The sequence below is a fragment of the Mizuhopecten yessoensis genome, unplaced genomic scaffold, assembly GCF_002113885.1.
Source record: "Mizuhopecten yessoensis strain PY_sf001 unplaced genomic scaffold, ASM211388v2 scaffold5141, whole genome shotgun sequence".
NCBI lineage: Eukaryota > Metazoa > Mollusca > Bivalvia > Pectinida > Pectinidae > Mizuhopecten > Mizuhopecten yessoensis.
This window is the reverse complement of record NW_018405900.1, coordinates 1,127,334-1,151,002: the sequence shown is the minus strand read 5'-3', so window position 1 is coordinate 1,151,002 and position 23,669 is coordinate 1,127,334. Positions and strand designations below refer to the sequence as shown.

Below are 23,669 nucleotides of genomic sequence, written 5' to 3'. Positions count from 1 at the left end.
AATAGTTTACAACCAAGGATAATGCCGTTCGCCCACTCACATATTGAGAGAACGAAGAGGTTCCTTCAGTTTGGTGTAAGTAGCTCCGACGGAACTACGGTGTTGACTTGTATTTGTTATAATCATCTATTCCCTTGTTGGCAATTTTGACTTTAGCACAATTCTTAGATACGCGATAGCCATTAGCTTCCGTTCAAATAGGCTTAAATGGTCTAATTTGTTGCCAGGCCATCAATAAATTTATTACATATTCAAGCTAGTTTCCGAATCCAACAGTTAAAACTGAATCCTCTTGTAATGTTCGTAATACAGAAAAGAGAAACGATTGCAGTCTGGTTAGAAGGCTTGTTCTCAGTTCCCCACTTTTTAAAATAACATTATAATGCCCTTAATTTGTTTACCTCATAGATGAATTTTCCTAGGCGACACAATTCTTTAACATTATGGACACTCAATAACTGAACGACTTTAAACACATATGTTTTTTTCAAATAATAGCTTTTGATAGAACGGGATCTGAGATTTCGGAATTTAGAACAGACCAATAAAAATGAAATTCGCCCTCTACTTCAGAGGGGGAGTTACACTGTTTACAATAGCTACGTTCTCTAGGTATATTATTGTTATACCTTCCACCTTCTACAGCCAAAGAATGTGTAGATGTACGGATTCGAGTTAAACAAATGCGATATTTCTTTGGTATATATTTTATGAGGTAAAATTGTAATGATTCTCCAAAATCCATTTTATGTTTATACAATAAACATTTTGGAGAGTTTTCCACTGTTGTCCTTGGGAATTGTATGCATTGATCAAAAATTCTTTGTTTTATCAATGGTAATAACAAATTTTGCTGAGAAATACATGGATTTAACCAAACATCACTAAGACCTAGATTAGTTAATTCAACTCTTACTGCTATAGCCCAGTTGAAATCATTTTTACTACAACATTGTAATAAAAATATATAGGAAGTGGATATAATAAATTTTTCAGATTATAAGATATTAAACCAATATTTTATCATTTTAATTTTTCTCATCCAAACTAGAGGTGACCGTCCAAATTCAAGATATACTATGTTGTTATTTGCCGATTTCTTCACTTTTAGTAATTTCTTACAAAAATGTAAATGTACATGTTCTATCTCTGGAGCTTTGTGCATACACCAAAGTTCACTTGCATAAAAAAAGAATACTGCTTGCATATGTATCGAAATGGTGAAGCATAGTTTTTACATTTAAGTTTAATGATGAACACTTTGAAAATAATGCAAACATAGCTTTTCGTCCTTGGATAGCTAATTATTTTTGGATAGAAGTGAATTTATTGTTGTAATTTAAATTAACACCAAGGTAAGGGAATTGATCCACACATTCAACTTAACTTCCTTTGTAATACCATTTTTCATCATTATTTAATCTTCCACCTTTTCTAAAAACTACAATTTTTGTTTTTTTAGCATTTACAGTTAAACTCTATTCAGTACAATACTTTTCTAAATTATCAAGCATCTCTTGGAGACCTACAGTCTCAGAGAATAATACTAGATCATCAACATAAAGCATCATATATAAACTGAGTTCCTCAAAATCATAACTACCCTTGCAATGTTTTATAAAATATGATTCAAAATCATTTATATACAGAGAAAAAAATATCGGTGACAAAATTTCACCTTGTTATAATCCAACCCTATTAAGAAAAAAATCAGACAGCTTTCCATCTAATTTAACAAAAGATTTAACATGAGAGTACATAAACTTAACAACTTTTAGGAGCTTTCCTCTTATACCAATCTTTGATAGCTTATTCCATAAATTTAGTCTATTTACTTTATCAAATGCTTTACGAAAATCGACAAAGCAACAATACAATATTTTCTTATAAATAAATGATTTGGATAAAATAGAATGTGAACAAAATGTAGCATCTACTGTACTAAGACCAGGTCTAAACCCAAATTGAGCATCTGTTATTACATCATATGTTTCTGAACATTTTAAAAGTCTATTATTTAAAACAGAAGTGAATAATTTTCCCAAACTTACTATACTAATACCTCTAAAATTGTTGGGTCAGTTAGGTCACCCTTTTTATGTACTGGTGTACATGTTATTACAGCAACTGCCCATTCAGCAGGAGAGAGACCAGATTCCAATATTTTTTTTAAAAATGTACACAAAATAGGTAATAAAATATCCTTGCCTACCTACAAACTTTCATTTAAGATACTATCTATACCATGGGATTTTCCCTTCTTCAAATTATTGATTGCTTTGCAAATTGCATCAATAGTAATTACTTGTACTTCATATAATGGTACTTCATCTGAATGATTGTAAGATTGATCAGGTTCTTGATCAGAGTTATCATTCCTGGCCAAATTTTTAAAGTGATCACATAAAAGTTTCAATTATTATGTCAATTATGTCAATTTAACACCGGTTTAAGCACTATATGCTTCTAAAGGCGTATCCTTGTAGAACTTGGTTCATTGGTCCGGCAACACTAAAACAAGAAGGTTCATGGTGCCAATGGATGTTAAGGCGTGACTTGAAAGAGTAAACACTAGGTGCGGATATCGCGTGTTCCGGTAAACTGTTCCATGTGTCCACAACTCTGATGTTAAGTCTGTTCTTGGTTACTTTTAACCCTGACCTTGATTTCAAAAGCTTTTTGGTATGGCCTCTGGCAGCTGTATTAAGGGACATTTTGAATAATTTGTCCATGTCCAAGATATCAATATTATTAATGATTTTATCTAGTTGTATGACATATGCTCGTTTTCTCCGGTACTGAAAACTGGGTAATCCTAATGATTTAAGGCGATTTCCATATGACATATTGGATAATACTTTAACTCTTTTGGTGGCTCTTCTCTTGACATTTTCAATTACTATTTGATCTTTTGTTAATAGTGGATTCCATACACATGAATCATATTCCAAATGTGGCCTAATGAGAGATTGATACACACTTAGGAGCATATCCTTGTCGATGAAGGTGATTGCTTTGAAGATCAGACCTGTTATACTGTTGGCTTTGGAGACGCATTTATACACATGTTGGCTGAACTTTAATTTGTTGTCGAATATGACACCCAATGCCTTTTTCAGAGGCAACTTTGGTGATGGACTCATTATTACCATGTTGCAGTGTGGTGTAATTATTTTCATTATCTTTTGAGTACCCAATACACATTATCTTTTGAGTACCCAATACACATTATCTTTTGAGTACCCAATACACATTTGCTTGCAATTTTTTGTATTCATCTGCATCTTCCAGGTCTCTGTTCATTTACAGATTTTGTTTACGTCATTTTGGAATTTTTGAGTGGCATTGGTGGAACTTGAACCTTTTATTATCTTGGCATCATCAGCGAACATTAGTAGCAATGATTGTACTACTTCTGGCATGTCGTTGATAAATATTAAAAATAGTATTTGCCCGAGAACGCTCCCCTGAGGGACGCCGCTTGTGACGTCACGCGAGTTAGAGAATTCGCCATTCACACAGACACGTTGTTCCATGCCAGAGAGAAAACTTTGGATCCAGTCTAACACTTTCGCTTTGATGCCATATAGGTCTAATTTGAGAAGAAGCCGTTTGTGAGGGACTCTGTCGAACGCTTTGCTGAGGTCAAGATAAAAACGTCAACAGTATTGCCTTTATCCAATTCTTCTGAAATGTAGTTGACTACCTCAATTAGCTGTGTCACACAAGATTTTCCCTTAATGAATCCATGTTGACAGTTGGTAAATAGCCGATTGTTTTCCATGTGTTGTGTTATTTAATCCTTGATGATACGTTGTAGGATTTTACGAGGGACAGATGTAAGGCTAATAGGCCGATAATTATCCACCTTTTTCTTGGGTCCACTTTTGTATATTTGTAAAATGGTATTTTGAGGACCTGATCGAAGATGTTGCTTGATTTCTTGATCTTTTGTAATTCTCCCAATTCTCAGTTTTACAGTGTTGGTATTTATACCATTTTTCTGTTTCTTTTTTGTATCCTCTCTTGCTTTCATATATCGAGGGGTTGATTCCTTCAGTTTATCGTGATTGACCTTGTTCACTGGTATATTTTCCACTACCAATGATGATAAGATTTCAGCAAAGGTCTTCCACGATTCTTCCGTTGTCATCCCATCTAGTAGTGAGTGCCAATCATTATTCAATAGTTTTCCACGAATTGCGTTGTAGTTACCTTTGAAGAAGTTTCTTTTCACCATGATGTTATTTTGTGTGTCAATATACAAATTTAAGTTAAAAGTCGACAACAAGTGGTCACTAAGACCGAACCCTGGCTTATGTACAACATTTTCGACCATACCCTCCTCGTTAGGGAATACTAGGTCCAGACAGTTAGCTGTCTGTCCTTCCCTGTATCCTGTTGGGAAGTGAACATGCTGGTGTAGAAATACATCTTTAGTCTTTTCCAAAAAGCAGGTATCAGGGTGATGTTCCGAAACTGAGGTTGAAGGAAGGATCCACCTTATTTCTTTGTAATTGAAGTCGCCAGTGATCAATATATGGCTGAACCTTACTTTTCAATTCAATATCTGGTTTTTTAGACTTAGTTGCAGTGAATTTTCTGTAAAATTCATAGGGATTATTTTATCTGGTATATTCAAGCATGTCGCCTTCACACATTAAGAAGATTCTTTTTTTCATATATTCTTATAACTTATAGTTCCTTTTCTTCCCCACAAGCAGAATAAGATTAAATACATTTTTTTTCTTTATTGAAGTTATACAGAGCTGATTTGTACAAGCTGTACAAAGTTTTCAATTCCTTATCAAACCATGGTTTGTCAGTATTATAGTTGATTAACCCGTCTCGGCATGTATAATTATGGTTAGCATCACAACATTTAGTTAATTTTACAAGGAAAGGTTCCGTAGATTTCAACAGTATTTCAGTAAACCACTCACACTATTGTTAATATCACACTGAGTAACAACACCAGGGACAGTTACAGCATCACATAGGTTATCATTATTGTCAGACAACACATTTAGAAAACAATCCATAAATTCATCATTCCATTTGTATAATGGTTTACGCTCACCACTTTCTGTAACATCACGTGCAACAGTAGGATGAATCCGACATTCTAACTGAATATGCATGGTCAGAAAATACATTAAAATTTGAAATTATAAATTGTTCCAGAATATTTAATAATGAATCTGTAATTATACAGTAATCTACAGTACTCGTACCATTATGACCATAGTATGTAAAATCATTAGAGTACAATGTATCCGTGTTGGTCTCCTCCGTTACATATACGCACATAACATGATTAACATAGCTGAATCAGGCGAATTACCAAAAGTGTTAATTACTACATCTGGATTATGTCTGATTTTTATACCGTCATCAGGTTCATAATTAATTATATTAGAGAGGCGATTTTTAATACTGGAATGAATTACATCATTCTGGATAGAATCAGGTAAACTGTCTGTACGACTACAGTGCATTAAAATCCCCAACCATCATAATGTCCCCGAGGGAACTATAATTTACAATACCATTTTCAAGTTCAAAGAAAAGGTCAAAGTTGTATATGTTATTATATACAGAAACTAGAAGGCGGCATGTACAGACATGCTATATATAAATCAGTGTGATTATCAATAAGGGTTTTAGATACCTTTAACCATATGATTGAATCATATATAGATTAAATTATAGATATATAATTTACAAACACGTTTTTAATTAGAATAACAATCCCACCACCTTGAGATCTGATACCTAGTAATCTAGGGTAAATTTAACCTGAAAAACCTTCAATTGATAAAGAATAACCGTTGGATATCCATCAATTAGATAGAAAAATCAAGTCATAATTATGTCTTGATATAATTAAAAAAATATAAAAAGAACTTTTTGACTTTAACTGATTGTCAAGTCCACCGTTTATATTCCATGATAGGACTAAGAAAGTCTGGGGCGTGCCAGGTGAGCTAAAAATGTGTTCAAAAGTTGGTCCTCGGATAGGAAAGTGATTAAAGTAATTATTTTAAGTCTAGGGATCCCCATCACTTTCATAGATATAGTGAATATGACTATATTTACAGTATTATATTAACAATACCTATTATCTCAGCAGTTCAAAAATTGATCATCAGTTGGTTTGATATCTATTCCATGCAATTTCGCTACTAGAAATTATTTACTCATTGAATTTTACCTCGTATTCTTTAATGCCAACCTGGGGGAAATATGAGCAGTTTTCAGCCATAGCTCTTAATTAAGTACATATTTTAGCTTGTCTTGTTTTTGGTGGCTTAAAAAGTGTACTGCAAATGAAATGTAATGTATATAAGTATATTGATATATTTGTCTGTAAATTCTTACTTTTTAGTTATTGTTATATCTGTATTGTACATCATGTATGTATGATAAACAGACAATTAAGTGCTTGTTTATTATCCTATTTTATCAGTTTCATACCCCCAACAAATTATTAAAACTGATAAAATATATATCCACAAAACACCTAACATATCGCATATTCAGAAAAGCTACAAGTCAGACAGGTAACTTGCATACAGGTACCTGAGGGGTAAGTAGATATGAAACAGACTATAATTGGTTTGCCATTGTCTTGAGGGGGTAAACAGTCATTACATTAGTAAGACTGTATCATGGACAAATTCTTACAGAGACCATACGGTCATTTGATCTGTGCCAAGGAGTCTAATGTAATACTCCTCTCGTTGTCTACGGTACGGGAAACTTTGTGTAGTGCAAATGTCTAAATGATAAATGTTCTCTTCAATAAGGACAGTCTTAGCCAGAAAAGTCACGGAGGTTGATTGTGTTTAATAAAAGCATCGTACCATGAAAAACACTGGAGGTATAAGCATTCAGAGGTTCACCACTTCTTTCTGGTATAACATCTTTGTTAATAAGGGAACGAAGTCTTGTCAGTATAAAGTATACTCAAGGTCTAACGGGGTCTTTATCAGATTCTTGTAAAATGTTATTAAAATCAAAGGTGTCTGAAGCGTGAACAAATCAGTAAGATCGACTTCATATGATTTTATACGTACAGAAAACTCTGAAATTTGGTGAAAACATCTACTGTTAGACCTCTTTCTTTGGACAAAAATGGTCCCTGAAGCAGCCAGTCAGGAACTTGGTGAATTCGGAAATTACAAAGTTTCGGTATCGGAGAGTAATGTGCCAGAACAAGGAATAACATACTCGGGGGAAGTATTGTGTATTAATGAGTTGAGCGTAGAAACCAGTAATACATTGCTCTGTGTAAGTGAACACGGGATGAACTTTCGGTAGCAAATAGAAGTGTGCTGGACTATTTTAGAACTAGCCAGTTTGAAGATCATACCAAGAAAAAGGGAAAACATGATGTCACGATTGAAGAGTCGTGAGAGGCAACACCTCATAAATATCGGTCGATGAATAATACTGTGTGCTTGAAAATACCGCTTTATCAACACGTAGGCCGTCTCAAAGCGGTTCACAACTTATTATCCGTGGTTACATATGGCCTTTGCAACCTGTCAATATCTTTCTCAACTCCATGGGGAGCATACAACCGGTACTGCCATTTCGGCGCTCACAGCAGCTAGCATTCAACAATTCTAGCACTGCCCAACCATGTACAGCTGAGTAGACTGCAACAAGCGGATTAAAGTATCTTGCTCAAATATACCACACAGTGCCGCTACGTGACTCGAACCCGCAACCCTCCGGGTAACGAGCCAGCGTCCTACCACTAGACTACAGTGCCTTAGTAACACACACACACACTGGTGATTGCGGCTTCAAATATTTTGTACAGTATACAGATACAGTATGCCAAAAATCGAGTATATTGCATTACATTTCTGTTATATCCTTCGAGGACTCATCAGTCCTGCTAGGGCCCAAAGTGTTGGCAAACAAAACTGGTCCAAACGTCTTTTGAAGCGGAAGGGAATTTGCATAAAAAACCTTAATTACGTTAATTTTCAATATTTAGAGCTTAAAGTTTATCCAGACCCCATGTGTAGCAATGCTTCAGCAGACACACATGGGTCTGTATTGACATAAATAATTGAACTTCGAAGTATCATCAGCATCCGAAATATTCCACGCTCGACGTTGCTGAACTATTGAGCGTGTCCTCGGGTTATACCGCATCACTGGAACAGCTATCTTACCAGTGTGGCAGTTTTTTCCCTCAAATTCTTTAGCTGTTACAATACTTCATGAATCAAACCATCAGCATTATCGCAGACAATGTTACTGTACTCTGGACAGTCCAATGTTGAAAGTGAACGGTATCAGGAGAACCGGTGGTCAAGAATTATCAATTCAACTTTAATATTAATACATCAACAAAGAACGTAGCTATATTTGTAATTGAGTAGGAAAATAATACCACAGGACACATCAACCTGAAAGCGATCTTCCAGTCTTGGAGGAAGAGTTGCAGTATTAATCTTAGAACACCCCACTTCAGTATCTGATGGTTGTGTTCAGCAATCAGGGAATACTATATATATATATATATATTGCAGTAAATGAGAGAGTTGTGTTCAGACCTCAAGGCACACTCGATATCGAAGGATTGTTCACCGGCTGGGTTATATACTCTACCGCTATATTTAAACGGAAATTCTTTACAAAAATCAACAAAAACAATTTATTCATTTGGACTTTGCTGATAAAATCGAATGATCACTGTACCACACAATTCTAATAGTTGCTTGAGGCGCTTGCGATAGTATGCGCTCTATATCCAGCAGCGAAAGTTTATATTTGCTAGATGGCGCGCGTTATCTAATACCTAGAGAAGATGGGAGGGGATACTGACACTTACATGTGGGGAATCCCCTTCTTTGTCGTACCATTACCATTCATCGATCGTTGCCAGTCAATGATACGCACGATGCTGCCGTTATTTGAGAATAGCGCTGAACGGAGACTCGCGGACCATTGTTCTGAACTCTCCGAGTAATACACGCATCGTTCACGTCTCGTGCTGTCCTCGACTGGAGAAAAATACAACCATGCATATTGGTCGGCCTCTCACTGTCATAAACTGGCTTTGTCAGGTGAAGGAATCAGTGTTGTGGCGATAGTTGAGTGGAACCAGACCACATACTCCCAATATCCAGCATGACCGGAGGTGGAGTAGTTGATTGATGGTTGGAGACACACGGGTACACAACAACTTTCGGGAGAAAACGACGTTTTTATTATATAAGTAATGATACAGGTGTGGTGGTCACGTGAGTGTCTCTACACGTGTGGATATCACTAACCATGATATGTAATACGGCAGGTAAGCGTGATTCTTATCTGGCACGTGACATTGGTACCGCTGCTGCAGGCCCATCCACCAGGTACATGCACGCACCATGACAGCTCTAATAACATACAGCATTGTCAACGTCAATCTGACAGGATTTAAAAGAGATGTTTACACGTGACTTCACGTGACTTCCGACTGTTTATGATTGCGTGTTTGTGTATACAGATAACACTAGATGTGTGTTAGATGGAGTGACTGTTATCCACACGAAGTATGTCCTGGTGCTGGACTGACCAACTACCGGTACTTAGGCACCTCGTGGACCGACCAGGTAAGTCTAATATAGTTTACTGATTATCAACATGTGTAATACTACCCTTGTCATTGTCAACACACGTGTGGACGTTAATGAGGGTCACGTGCTGGACCTAAGAGGCCAAGGGTTGATTCACACATTGAACATGGCAGAAAGCCTTGTCATCATTCAACAGCTAGTTAATGGTACCTTGGAGAGGGTTCCGGTTGGAGAATAAAACATTTCCTAAATTTTATACTTGTGAAAATTATTTACCAGATGACATGCGAACAATTTTTGACGGGAAAAATAGTATATTTTAAGGCATATTTACAATTTGCTCTGAAGCTTAACACTTATATCTTCAATGTAACCATTTCATAACGATATAAACCATACAATCAAACGAATCTTAATACTTGAATATAATTCACACTTACACATTTGTAACTACTTAACCAAAGAAGTGCTGAGTGAGGAACCTATAATGAACACCGTAGTACCCGTTAGAGTAGTGATAAGACTACTTTGGAGATAGATGCTTTCAGGGAGAATAATGTACGGCATAAAAAATTAATACAAACATGTTAGGATTTCAACAAGGTCAATCACGGACATCACGCGAGGACACAACGCATTTGAAATGACAACCAAACATTTAACAAAATGACACATCGCTTTAGTTTAGAGGTCTGCATTCATAATGTTTAAGTATACAATACAACAGTTGTAGTTTGTAGTGTCGGTACGATCCTTGTTTACATCAATGGTGTATAAGTATACACTACAACAGTTGTATTTTGTAGTGTCGGTACGATCCTTGTTTACATTAATGTTGTATAAGTATACACTACAACAGTTGTAGTTTGTGGTGTCGGTACAATCCTTGTTTACATTAATGGTGTATAAGTATCCACTACAACAGTTGTAGTTTGTAGTGTCGGTCTGATCCTTGTTTACATTAATGGTGTATAAGTATCCACTACAACAGTTGTAGTTTGTAGTGTCGGTACAATCCTTGTTTACATTAATGGTGTATAAGTATACACTACAACAGTTGTAGTTTGTAGTGTCGGTACGATCCTTGTTTGTATTAATGGTGTATAAGTATACACTACAACAGTTGTAGTTTGTAGTGTCGGTATGATCCTTGTTTACATTAATGGTGTATAAGTATACACTACAACAGTTGTAGTTTGTAGTGTCGGTACGATCCTTGTTTACATTAATGGTGTATAAGTATACACTACAACAGTTGTAGTTTGTAGTGTCGGTACGATCCTTGTTTACATTAATGGTGTATAAGTATACACTACAACAGTTGTAGTTTGTAGTGTCGGTACGATCCTTGTTTACATTAATGGTGTATAAGTATACACTACAACAGTTGTAGTTTGTAGTGTCGGTACGATCCTTGTTTACATTAATGGTGTATAAGTATACACTACAACAGTTGTAGTTTGTAGTGTCGGTACGATCCTTGTTTACATTAATGGTGTATAAGTATACACTACAACAGTTGTAGTTTGTAGTGTCGGTACGATCCTTGTTTACATTAATGGTGTATAAGTATACACTACAACAGTTGTAGTTTGTAGTGTCGGTACGATCCTTGTTTACATTAATGGTGTATAAGTATACACTACAACAGTTGTAGTTTGTAGTGTCGGTACGATCCTTGTTTACATTAATGGTGTATAAGTATACACTACAACAGTTGTAGTTTGTAGTGTCGGTACGATCCTTGTTTACATTAATGGTGTATAAGTATACACTACAACAGTTGTAGTTTGTAGTGTCGGTACGATCCTTGTTTACATTAATGGTGTATAAGTATACACTACAACAGTTGTAGTTTGTAGTGTCGGTACGATCCTTGTTTACATTAATGGTGTATAAGTATACACTACAACAGTTGTAGTTTGTAGTGTCGGTACGATCCTTGTTTACATTAATGGTGTATAAGTATACACTACAACAGTTGTAGTTTGTAGTGTCGGTACGATCCTTGTTTACATTAATGGTGTATAAGTATACACTACAACAGTTGTAGTTTGTAGTGTCGGTACGATCCTTGTTTACATTAATGGTGTATAAGTATACACTACAACAGTTGTAGTTTGTAGTGTCGGTACGATCCTTGTTTACATTAATGGTGTATAAGTATACACTACAACAGTTGTAGTTTGTAGTGTCGGTACGATCCTTGTTTACATTAATGGTGTATAAGTATACACTACAACAGTTGTAGTTTGTAGTGTCGGTACGATCCTTGTTTACATTAATGGTGTATAAGTATACACTACAACAGTTGTAGTTTGTAGTGTCGGTACGATCCTTGTTTACATTAATGGTGTATAAGTATACACTACAACAGTTGTAGTTTGTAGTGTCGGTACGATCCTTGTTTACATTAATGGTGTATAAGTATACACTACAACAGTTGTAGTTTGTAGTGTCGGTACGATCCTTGTTTACATTAATGGTGTATAAGTATACACTACAACAGTTGTAGTTTGTAGTGTCGGTACGATCCTTGTTTACATTAATGGTGTATAAGTATACACTACAACAGTTGTAGTTTGTAGTGTCGGTATGATCCTTGTTTACATTAATGGTGTATAAGTATACACTACAACAGTTGTAGTTTGTAGTGTCGGTACGATCCTTGTTTACATTAATGGTGTATAAGTATACACTACAACAGTTGTAGTGTGTAGTGTCGGTACGATCCTTGTTTACATTAATGGTGTATAAGTATACACTACAACAGTTGTAGTGTGTAGTGTCGGTATGATCCTTGTTTACATTAATGGTGTATAAGTATACACTACAACAGTTGTAGTTTGGTCGGTATGATCTTTGTTTATTGTAAAAAAAACGGTTCTAGTTCTTGTCTTCGATATTTTCTTTCTAGTTTTTATTACATGCTGATTGTCCAATAGTCAATTAGGCTTTATTTTGTTTTAATTCACGAAATACCATGGATATCACGACACAAAGCACAATACCGTCTGAAAAAGAATGGGCGCCTAAGTTAATTGCCTAGGTCTGCATGCAATTTGGTCGTTAAAACATTCTAAACAAACTGATGCTTTGTCATTAATATACACAATGTCACTATAAAGATAGATTGACAATAATGGTCGAGAGTTTTCTTTTGGACGGTTACGTTTTTTCTAAAATTGCAAAAATTACCTCGAGGTATATTTTACCAATCACTGATTCAAATTGATCCAGGGCCTGATATTCCATCACCTTACGGTTACAATGTGTTGAATTATTTCAAGAGAACATTGATTTAAACTGTTGGATGTGGAGTGTGTAAGTTGGTGTACCACGTACCGATTTACGATGGTTGACATGGCAGCCATAGTTAATTGAGGTGGAAAACTCACAGTACGATCGTTAAAGAGAATTTGTTAAAGTTCAGGTAAAATAAACTCCTCAGTAGTTCTCGTCACCGAAGCAAGGAACAACCTGTCGGTAAAACAGGCCTTATAACATTTCTACGTCATTCATTCATTTAGGGCACGGTAAGTGCGTCAAACTGAAAGATTGTTTTACGTATAACATATCCAAAAATAGAAATGTCAACCCAACATAATTTTTGCACATTTCGATTTTCATATATCCGATTTTAACAAACCCAATATACTGGTCATGGGAATGAAATATCATTCCATCTTTTTCAAAACTCGTTTTGTCGCCTACACAAAAGCAATATTGAAAATGCAATATGTTTAACAATGACGCCCCGCCCCATATTGATGTTATTGTGTGTCTCGCTGTATGATCCGGTAAGTTTGTGTACTGTAGGTCAAATAATAAAGTATTACGTAAGTAGTGCACCTGCTGTAATGTAATGTAAATCTGACTATTCTCGTGAAAGATTATTTTGATCACATAACATTCACAAAGCTTCAAACACAATTATGTGTACTCAGCTGACATTATATAGTTAAAGCCGAAGTACTCCGATCATAGAATTGTCGTTCCGCGCAGTGCAAAGTAGTTACAGATAGTTTTTCTCTTCTCCTTTTTTTAAATAATGAACAATTTTAAATGCAATACAAATAATAACAATAATTAAACATTTTAAATTGATTGAAAACAACAGTAAATGTGTCATAAAATAAAAGTGGTACCTTTAGTGGCGTAACAATATACAGTTTGTATTCCTATGCTTTTTATGCTACACAGCACCTTTTGGTTTTATTACACATGCTAAATATCATATTTATGACATGGCCGTACGACAAATGGCCATACGACTAAGTAAAATGGGTCACTTATGTGATAAACATGTATTTTACACATCTGACTAAAATATACACCTCATTATTATACTCACTACGCATCATTATCTCCCCGTTTAATCCAAAATTCGATCAATGTTTAGTTGATTATAGTGCCACACTAGGCATGCACTTTGCTTAAAAATAGACATTAGCCTATCAATCAGTACAATATAATATTGTCACACCAGTAAGTTGTCCAGCCAAACATGCTAACGACATACAGAGTAAAAACAAGAATAATATACAGATAAAAATGCCTTATCTCAACACATGATATTGGCTTACAAAATATACTCTTCCAAAATCGCATCATGATCAATAAAACTATAAAATTATGAGAGAAAAATTCACAGACTATACATTACTGTAAAGTAAATCATTTACAATCTATGGAAACAATTTTAAGATAAAAAAAAACATTTGGATTTTAAAGATTGCACATTTCTTTGAGCAATTTATATTCGTACATTGTTAAAAGAAGTTGCAAAACGACGGAGTTCTAATTGAGAAATAAACTATGTGATTAAGATAAGGGCAATAACTCCAGCACCCCTTTAAATTACAATGATATTAGTGTAAAATAACTCATTTTAAATGTTTGTCAATAGCTGCTCAATGCCTGTCATATTTCCCTCAAAGTTCATATTGGTTTTGCTACTGATCGAGGTATCAGGAAGAACTGAAAACAAAACATATCCAAAAACTATATTCTGTCGAATCGGAAAAGGGAGGTCATTTGTTAAGAAATATCATTGAACAGTGCATTATGTGTTATCTGCGGCTAATAATATAAATATCGATTGGTAACGAGGTGATTTGCAATCCATTCTATACCACCGGTTGTACCGTCGTGGAGATATAGGGTTCTAGTATTATCATAGCGTGTTATCTACCGGACATATGTCGACGTGGAATTGGACATTTTTTACCTTGAGAAAGACATGTGATCAACAAAGCTTTTACTACACTAGTTTGGTGCCGATAAACACGTTGTATCACGTGACTCCTGTCACATACAATGCTTTACCACGTGGTATTATATTACTTCTGTCTAACACCGTGCTGATCACGCTCTATTACTTTCGGAAACCTATATATAGCTACTGGGTTAAGCATTGTTAATATCGATGAGCTTCCGTTGATATAATATAAGTTTCCAAAAACATATCGTATGATCCCTGTGATTTCATGACGTTATACCTTGTATAACAAGTCCAGTACATTGGGATGCTCGCGTGCGTGTTCTATAAAGTATGCAGCGACAAGCACAACTAATATCTATACGGATATTACATGTGTTTCTCTCACCCGACCCTCGCCGTACACCAGTTAACACTTACCTGTAGGTATAGATATGTATGCATTAAGCCTATTAGTTACTGTTTCTTGTGATGCCTAACTCGGCTTAAAGCCTCAGTCACACATTCAGGATTTTTTCTGCCGTTCGTGATAGGACCACTCCCGATTAAAATTTGTCAAAAGTCGGATCAAGATCGTGTGATTCGTGGCGGGAAACTCACAAATTTGTGAAAACATTTATTTAATTACAACACAATCAGATATTGTTCAGGAAGCGTCCCGATTCAGCCGTTTCCAGCCGAATTCGTCCCGATTCTCCCGTTCTCAATCCGAATCTGATCCGATTTGTAACTCCGCATGGTAAAACACGACCGAATCTGTCCCGACAGTGTCCCGATTCTCCCGAACGCGATCCGACAGAGATCAGACAGAGATCGGACGGTGAACCGACGCATTCGGCAAGATCTGGACGCAATCTGGACTTAATCGGCTAGAAACGGCAATGAACAATTTTTCCAAATCTTGCCCGTTCATCACGACAGCGTCCCGATCCACACGACACCGTCAAGACACCGTCCAGACGACACAGGATATTGTTACGATTTTGATCCGATACAGCAGAATCTGTCACGACATAGGCACGATTGTAATCTGACTAGACAAAATCGGCTGAGTTTCCCGAATGTTACGGGACGCGCCTAACTGTCGGGAGTGCTTGATAGTAATCTCCGGACCATCCCGATCCGTAGGACTCTGTTACGAACGTTTACGACTGCGTTCAGACAATGATAGGACATTCCAGATCATTGAGGATAGTAATCCGACTTTTTCGCTTTTCGTGTCGTAACGCTGTCTGATCTCAAACGGGAGCCATAATCGGCATTGTGTGAACGCCGCATTATGGTATTTATGGTGCCAAATTATCCCGATAGAAATAATTAATAAACAGAATCAAGGTCGATCACCGTCATTGGACGATTAAGTGTTACTGTCCACTACTATTGATTAAGGCGGACCTAGTTTAACCTTAAAAAAGGTCTATTGTACTGTATATCTACTGTATATCTGGCATAACATAACCCCGTTAAACCACTCTAATGTTATAGTGTTACACAAACTGCTGTAACGTGTGGTGTTCACGTGTTAACTTCTCTTACCTGTGGTGTTTAAGGTAATAGGATTGTGTCGCCATTTCTCTGTAGAATTTCTTCAGAATTTGTAGTTATATTGCTTTGAAGTAAAGAAAATTTTCTGCCACAAAAAAAGTAGGTTGTCAGAATTTTAAGGATTTTAAATGGAAATTTATGTAAAAAGGAGTGAATTTTGAAAAAAAAAAAAACTCTCAATTTTTTGCAAAATAAGGTCAAACCAAAAATGATACTGACATAGATCAGTATTGCATTAATGTATAGTAATTTCATAAATGCTGAAATTGTGTAAAATTAATTATCTATAAACGATAAAAAATTTACATTTTATGTTAAAACCATATACACATAGTAATTGCATGTAAGAGTTATCGTTCTTGAAAAACTTCACAGTAGTGAAATAGGTAGCCGTTTCCTGAAGTACAGAAAAATGGACACATGTGACTCATTGATTAAAAAACAACTGAATTAATGCCTGGACGTGATGTTTAACCACAAGAACGTGATGTTTAACCACAAGAACGTGATGTTTAACCACAAGAACGTGATGTTTGACAACTCGTGGTGTTAAACATCTTCAATGTATTTAACCACTCTGACGTGATGTTTAACCTCTCCAATGTATTTAACCACTCTAACGTGATGTTAAACCACTCTAACGTGAAGTTAAACCATTCCAATGCATTTAACCACTCTAATGTGATGTTTTACCTCCCTGACGCGATGCTAAATCACTCTAGCGTGATGTTAAACCATTCCAATATATTTAACCACCATAACGTTATGTTTAACAACCATAGCGTGATGTTTCACCACTCTGACGTGATGTTTTACCACTCTAACATGATGTTTAACCTCTCTGACGTGATGTTTAACCACTCTGACGCGATGTTTAACCACTCTAACATGATGTTTAACCTCTCTGACGTGATGTTTAACCTCTCTGACGCGATGTTTAACCATTCCAGTGTATTTCACCGCCATAACGTGATGTTTCATCACTCTGACGTGATGTTTAACCACTTTGACGTGATGTTTCACCACTCTGACGTGATGTTTAACCACTCTAACATATGTTTAACCTCTCTGACGTGATGTTTAACCACTCTGGCGTGATGTGTTACCCCTCTGACAAGATGTTCAACCTCTCTAACGGGATGTTTACCACACCAATGTATTTTACCACAATAACGTGATGTTTAACCGCTCTGGCGTGATGTTTTACCCCTCTGACAAGATGTTCAACCTCTCTGACGGGATGTTTACCACTCCAATGTATTTTACCACAATAACGTGATGTTTAACCACTTTAACGTGATGTTTTACCACTCTGACGTTTGACCTATCTGACGTGATCTTTAACAACCATAACGTGGTGTTTAACCACTCTAACGTGATGTTTAACCTATCTGACGTGATGTTTAACCAATCTGACGTGACGTTTAACTGCTCTAACATGATGTTTAACCATTCCAATGTATTTAACCACAATAAAGCGATGTTCAACCACTCTAACGTGATGTTTAACCAATCTGACGTGATGTTTAATCACAATAACGTGACGTTTAACCACAATAACGTGACGTTTAACCACTCCAATGTATTTAACCACCATAAAGCGATGTTCAACCACTCTGACGTGATGTTTAACTACTCTTACGTAATGTTTAACCGCGTTAATATGTTTTTCAACATGTCAGTCCCACTGTTGTTAGCTTTCATTTGTATTGTTACACTAACCACAATTGACATTCGTAAACTCATAAACTGTTTTGTTTGGCAGTATTGTGTTAAATGTCAATAAATCAAGCGACAAGCACAACTAATATCTATACTATATTATTGTGTTCAATGTCAATAAATCAAGAGGATTTCCCTGTGTTCTGCACCAGAAAATCGAAGGACATAAATCGGTTTCCTGTTTCAATGCCGACACAATGCAGTGTATAACATCATCATTATATAACGGCCCGTCGGTATATCCATCTCCATCTGGTTGATACATTCGTTTATAGCTGATAAAGCATCCAGAAAAACTATTCGTCAAATTTAAAAGAATACGTATACCCACATTGATTAATAACACACATTTATTTCCTCACTTGAGATTTAATTGTTCCTCCTCATGATAAAAATCTGGTACATTAACCTTAAATTATAGAGAAAGCTTGATTTACGATTTCGATGAAGTTATTCGAATGAAATTCGAATTTACAATTAAATCGAACGTTGATTGGTGTTCGTTGCTGAAGCGACATGAGCTTCGTTGTAATTACGACCGCGTGCTGGCGGGCGTCCTATCTCCTCCTGTCCTCCCGTACCATTGTCCCTTATGGGGGCCGCGCCAGGGATTTATGACAATATTAGATTTATAATTATGTAAACGAACATGCAGTTCATTCGCATTTTTTAATAGGTAACTTGGCGTCAATTGTATTTATTGTTTTATTTTAACAATAAAAGTCAATAAAAGGAACTGCATGTGGGCATCATTGTGTTGTTAAATATTCAGTGTAACACTGAGTTTTAACATTTTATTTTTGAACATGTAAATTCCCTGCTTACAGCCTCTTGCTCTGGTAACGTTTTTTCCTCAGCGACAAATATGGCGTCAAGTTTGAAGCAAAAATTACCGGGATTAATTACCAAGGAACGGGAATTAGATACTACACTTCTCCAATTTTGTCAATAAATGACGTAATCCAATCAAGTTGTAATTCCCCCAACAAAGGCGGATGTGTTCGGCGATTATTTTTTCACTAATAAAATCACAGAAACTCACAGGTTCATTCATTTTAAAAATCGACTGTTTCAAGGCCTCATGAGTTTAACGTTTCGGTTTTCCCGACTCACTGTGTTTCAATAACTCAGAACTACATGTATATAGCATTCAGAAGGCTGTAACGCAACTTACATTATACATACATGTAACTCATACAGTACATAATGCAAAACGCGGTCATTTCCTGTAATGCAGTGGGCATTTATATTGCCTATGAACCGCATCTAATAACAGTTTAATGCCTTATTGTACCGGAAAATATTTCTGGCACTCATTACGAACATAACATTTTGTACGGTGAAAACTTTCCGGCACACATCAGAAACATAATACAGTATATTGTATTGAGAAATACTTCCGGTACACAATAGGGCTCACGGGCCATTGTTGTCGTTTGCCTTATTCACTTGGAAATCAGGTGTAATGTCTCGAACTCAATTTTAGTTTTAGAGAGTCTCCGAACGAGGTAAATTATAACCCGGGAAACTCGAGCGCGTGACAAAAACACGACGTTTTTCATGTTATCAATATAGTCCAGTGAAATACGCTGTTATATAAATGAGTTATAATAAAACATACAGTATACTGGAAACACTTCCTGGTACATTATAGCATGTGCTAACCTCCCCTGATGAAGATTTATGTGTTTAGACTGTATGTTCGCTCCCCATGGATAGCTTTACTTAGTCTCCTATGTATGTCCCTGTCCTCGTCCTAGGTTGCTGACAGACTTAACGTGCTAAGCCGGAAGCGGAAGGAAAAACTATGTTAATGTTGTAAACACGAAATTTAGTCCGCTATTGTAAGAAAGCGTTATTGTTACTTTTGTAAAATATTTAATACATATCATAGATCTACGTTATTTGTTTAGGAACTATATTCTGTTCACGCGTAATGGTATTTGACATGCGTCTGACTTATTGTATTACTAAAAAGCTAGTTATCTATAAATAGAAACACTGATATTTAGAAAGAAATTATGGGATAAAGATGAGCATTCCACAATAAGCTTGTAAGCGAGACACTCGAAAAGTGCCGTCTTCGAATAAGCGTTGGATTCCTAAATAAAGAATATTACCCATTGAAATGACAATTATCTGATTCTCCCAAAGTGGGGAATGATTTATTAAACACACTTGTTAAATAATCGTATTGTGTGTCCACATTCTGAAGTTTACCTATGGAGAGACAATAAAAATATAATTAACGTCTTAACCAATCACACACTGTTAAATCATTCCTCGCGTTTTATTTTCCTCGGGGAACGTCTCAAAGATAAGATTTTGATTAGATCTGTTAGCCCTGATCGCCATGTCTGAAGAAACTAATATCAAGCGCCATCAGCGTATGTAAACATTACTTTTGGAAATGAGCCCTCGACGATCTGATGGTTGTCATACGACATCAATCCTAGCATAGTTCGTTGGCCGTGAGTCAAGTAGCACTGCCAGCTCCGACACGTTCGGACGAGTGAGCGACGCGGGTTGGATTCCTCCGAGTCGCTAGGGTCAAATGTGCCGGACCTTCTATCCAAGTCTAAAGTAATTGGATGAATATTATTCATCTTGAGACGACCCATAGTGTAATTATCACGCTCTCGTGTCTGAATTTTGTCCGTGTTGACGCCGAGGTACGGCATGGTACACTTGTTTTGTTTTGTACATTCCTTGTAATCTGGACTGGGTAGGTCATCTATTGACGTCATCAGCAGCTACCTGAGTGGCAGAAAACAGCAGGTCAGACTGGGGCCAGAGACAAGCAAATGGACTGATGTAAAGAAGGGGTCCCCCAGGGTTTTATTGTAGGACCTCTAATTCTTAATATTTTTATGAATGATATTTTTACCTTTGTAGACAAATGTATATTATATAATTACGCAGATGACAACACGCTCTCTAAGATTTGTGACAATTATATATATTTGAAAGATTGTTTAGAAAAAGAGAGCAAAGTTTTTATAGAATGGTTTGATTTTAATGGTATGAAGGCCAATCCAGAGAAATTCCAGGCAATATGTTTTGGCAAAAAGACTAGTAACTCTATCAAATCTTTTGATATTGAAAGCCTGGAGATTATTTGTGAAGACAGTGTGAAACTTTTAGGTGTGGATATTGAATTTCTTCTTAAATTTGATGTAAACATATCTCGCCTTTGTAGAAATGCTGCTAAACAACTTGCTGTTTTAAAAAGACTGGGAAACAAACTTACAAAGACAGGAAAAATTACCATTGTTAAGTCTTTTATTGTATCAAATTTTCACTATTGTCCACTTGCCTGGCACTTTTGTACATGGACAAATACTAGGAAAATGGAAAAAGTTCAGGAACGAGCACTTCGTTTTATTGAACATTATTGTTTCCCCAGTCATTGTTATTCTAAGAAAACTCAAATTTGATTTTTTACATATAAAACGTATGAAAGATATGGCATCTGAGGTTTTTAAAATTTTAAATGATATTTCTCCATCAATTTTTCCAAATCCTGTTAAGAGGAAACTAGTTTTTTCCAATCTGAGACAAGATAACCTGGTAAAGATCCCAAAGGTGGACACTGCACATATGGTAAGAGATCTTTCCGTTTTGCTGCTTCCCAGATGTGGAACAGCCTACCAAATGAACTTCGATTAGCTGAAAACTATAAGTCATTTCGTGGGCAACTTCGCACATAGGACAATAAGGTCTGCTCATGTGCTATCTGCACACACCATATAGTGTGAGTTGTCCCCCTTTGGAATCTAACTACAGTCTATGACTTCATTGTCTCTTTTTAATTCGCACTATATTAGTGTACATGTATATCCTGTAATTATATAAATATCACATTCATGAGAGGGCGATATTATATAAATATGTCAAATATTCAAAATAAAAATCACATTCATGAGAGGGCGATATTGTATATTTTCACCCCTCGGAAAGCATTGTTGACCGAGGCGAAGCCGAGGTAAACAATGCTTGCTTGGGGTGAAAATTTACAATATCGCCCTCTCATGAATGTGATTTTTATTTTATTATACCGAGTGTCATGTTTAGGTGTTTCACCACTTCACCATTTTTAAAGGTCCTTGTGTTGATTTGACATAAACCAAGACTTCATCTCATCAGTTGTCGGATGAACCAACCATGAATGTGATTTGATAACACCCTGGCACTGGGACGAACCATGCACGCATACGTTTGGCGCATGTAACAATTTTTGGAATAACACCCTGGCACTGGGACAAACCGTGCACGCTTACGTTTGGCGCATGTGATATTTTTTGGAATGTCACCCTGTCTTCTTTATCTTTGTAAAACGAGCAAGTAACATTGAAAATGTTCACATCTTTGTCAACCAATCAGATTACGAGATTTTAACAGAAGGTATAATTATGCATATTTTCACCCCAAGGAAGCATTGTTGACCTCGGCTTCGCCTCGGTTAACAATGTTTCCGAGGGGTGAAAATATGCAATATCGCCCTCTCATGAATGTGATTTTTATTTTATTATACCGAGTGTCATGTTTAGGTGTTTCACCACTTCACCATTTTTAAAGGTCCTTGTGTTGATTTGACATAAACCAAGACTTCATCTCAACAGTTGTCGGATGAACCAACCATGAATGTGATTTGATAACACCCTGGCACTGGGACCAACCGTGCACGCATACGTTTGGCGCATGTGATATTTTTTGGAATGTCACCCTGTCTTCTTTATCTTTGTAAAACGAGCAAGTAACATTGAAAATGTTCACATCTTTCTCAACCAGATTACGAGATTTTAACAGAAGATATAATAATAGCAAATATGTACATTACGCTATGATAGTGTCTTAACTTGTCTTTTGTAACACTTTTGTGGTATTCAAGTGTTCACTATTGAATTATATCTTTTAAAAATTCTAATTTTTTACTTTGCATAAAATGTGATTTCATATGTTATACTCTATATTTGAAGCATATCTAATTTGAATTGTGGTCTTGTTTTATATATATATGTATATATTGAAACGAATCTGGTCTGTCGTCTCCACTTGAGGGTTACACTCAAGCCTACTGTATGTCGTGGGAAATGCTGATCACAGATCGTCGTATTAGCCAAGATTGTCAAAGAATAACTCAACGCCCCAAATCAAGTGCAATACATATATTCTGATAATATCATAAGATTATTTATTACAGAGGTACAATATGGAATTTCAACTCTCACTCTGTTTACTCTATTTACAATAAACGATTACAATCTAGAGGATGTCCCAGTATTTATATTAATTGTCTAAATGGTAGCGTCTAAAAATATCAAAGTACACTGGCCGAATAGAGTATTATTGTATCGCAATGATTAGAAATAGTTTTTAAGAGAAATGTTCAAATAACCATAACAATAAATTATGGCAACTCTGTGCCGAAAGTATTATCTAATAATACCCTCTCTAATGCAGAGTAATGTAACACTCGTACATTAAATAATAACTTAAATAAATGTCACAGTGAAATCTATAGAAAGTATCTCATATAATACCTTCACTAGTACATGAAAACACTCAACTCTGAGATTCTTTAAATGTAATTATTT

At 36.0% G+C, this 23,669-nt stretch overlaps 1 protein-coding gene across 1 annotated transcript in view; it reads left to right on the top strand.

The window, feature by feature from the left end:
• Positions 1-9,568: 9,568 nt before the first annotated feature.
• LOC110450259 (glycoprotein 3-alpha-L-fucosyltransferase A-like) overlaps positions 9,569-23,669 on the top strand; it is a 111,973-nt gene continuing 97,872 nt past the window's right edge. Inside the window, exon 1 of the mRNA XM_021497707.1 lies at positions 9,569-9,620. The gene's annotated coding sequence lies outside the window, so the exon portion shown is untranslated. The remainder of the gene's footprint in view (positions 9,621-23,669) is intronic.